Source organism: Staurois parvus, unplaced genomic scaffold (genome assembly GCF_062004578.1).
Source record: "Staurois parvus isolate SC_StPar_1 unplaced genomic scaffold, SC_StPar_1.0 ptg000019l, whole genome shotgun sequence".
In the NCBI taxonomy this organism is placed as follows: Eukaryota; Metazoa; Chordata; class Amphibia; order Anura; family Ranidae; genus Staurois; species Staurois parvus.
The window spans coordinates 18,467,581-18,469,724 of record NW_028317815.1 but is presented as its reverse complement, the minus strand read 5'-3'; positions in this window follow the sequence as shown (position 1 = coordinate 18,469,724).

Here is a 2,144-nt window from a genome sequence, read left to right as displayed (position 1 = left end):
GGATAGAGAGAAGAGCTTTTGGGGATGGAGGAGTACAGGTGGCATTTTAGGGAGGTAAACGAAGTGGCGGACAAGTGAGGTGGAAAGTCTCTCAGGGCGCTTGGTTGTAGATAGTCGGCGTATAGTGGCGTATCTCGTAGCTGTACCTTTCCGTGACCGAAGTTATCGTGCTTAGGATCAGGATGGGTAGAGTTCTGTTTGGCCAGTTGTGGTCAAGGGTAGTCAAGCGTCGGATGGGCTGCGGGTCAGGGCAGGGTTGTGCCGGGGTAGGCCTCACCAGGTCGAGATCGTCCGTTGGACTCGGCAGGTCCAGGCAGGGTTGCGACGTGGAGGGCAATGGTAGGCTTTCCCAGGCTGGGGTCGTCTGCTGGGTTCAGCGGCGTGGAAGTAGGGTTGCAACGTAGAGGGCGATGGTAAGCCTCACCAGGTCGAGATCGTCGGTTGGGCTCAGCAGGTCCGGGCAGGGTTGCGATGTGGAGGGCGATGGTAGGCCTCACCAGGCTGGGGTCGTCTGCTGGGTTTGGCGGCGTGGAAGTAGGGTTGCGACGTGGAGGGTGATGGTAGACCTCACCAGGCTGGGGTTGTCTGCTGGGTTCAGCGGCGTGGAAGTAGGCTCACTTCTGGTCCCTCTGTTGATTGGGGCGGCAGGAGACCGGTGAACGCCCGGATTGTGCGCTGTAGGCAGACACATCAGGTCGAGATCATCCGTTGGGCTTGAGGAGATGCGGACTCTGGCTGTATGTTTGGGGTCGTTGTCCTGCTGGAAGGTCAACCTCCGCCCCACTTTCAAGTCTTTTGCAGCCTTCAACGGGTTTTCTTCCAAGGCTAGGTTCACACTTATGCAGGTTGCGTTTTGCATTTTTGCACTTTTGTTTTTGACATGTTTTTGCTACTTTTTTGATGGTTTTTGCGTTTTTTTTTAAATTCATTTTTATTTTTCTTGTTGCTAGGCAGATTTAAAATGCAAAACTCATTAAAAACGAGTAAAAAATGCAGCAAAAACGCAATATATGCTTTTATGCAGTATTTCCATTGAAGTCTATAGAAATAAAAATGCAACTTTTTGCATTCAAAAAAGTCCCTGACCCTTTACAAAAAATGCATCGGGTGAAAACGCACAGGTATGAATATGTCCGATAGGAATTCATATTAAATGGAATGTACTACGTTTCTGCAAAATGCTGCAGAAAACGCTTAGGTGTGAACCTAGGGTAAGATTGCCCTGTATTTGGCTCCATCCATCTTCCCAACAACTCTAACCTGCTTTCCTTTCCCTGCTGATCCCCACAACGTGATGCTGCCACCACGTTTCACGGTGGGGATGGTGTCTTCAGGGTGATGTGCAGTGTTAGTTTTTTGCCACACACAGCATTTTGCTTTTAAGCCAAAAAGTTCAGTGTTGGTCTTATCCGTGCAAACTCTTTTTGTTACCCTAGGTCAGTGTTTCTCAACTCCAGTCCTCATGGACCCCCAACAGGTCATGTTTTCAGGATTTCTATTATTTTGCACAGGTGATTTCATCAGTTTCACTGCCTTAGTAATTACCACAGCTGTTTCATCTGAGGGAAATCCTGAAAACATGACCTGTTGGGGGTCCATGAGGACTGGAGTTGAGAAACACTGCCCTAGGTTCACACCTAAGCATTTTCTGCAATGCCGAAACGCACAGAAGTCCATTTAACATGATTTCCTATGTGACATGTTCACATCTCCATGGAAAAAATAATTTTTTTTTATAAATGCAAAATGCATCAAAAACGCATGTGCAAAAATGCACCCCAAAACGCAATGCAGAAACTGATCAATCGCAAACAGCATAGGTGTGAACCCAGCCTTATATATACTGTATATTATAATAAAATGACAAGTGCAGCAACGATGATATAATATTGAAGGTATTCATTCCACGGAGATACAATAATCACCTGAAAGAAATGATGTCAACTCTAACTCAGCTTTCATCACCCCTAATGCTCGGGGCCAAGATGAGAACTGCATTGTCTTCATAATAAAACGGCTAAATAACGTCTGCTGATGTGGAGTTTATCCTGAATTCCTGTAATAAGGTCCCGTTAGGTTCAATTACTGGTCATAAGCCGAGGCCGGCTAAACATACAGGTCTTTCCTGGGCATGGCCGTGCTAT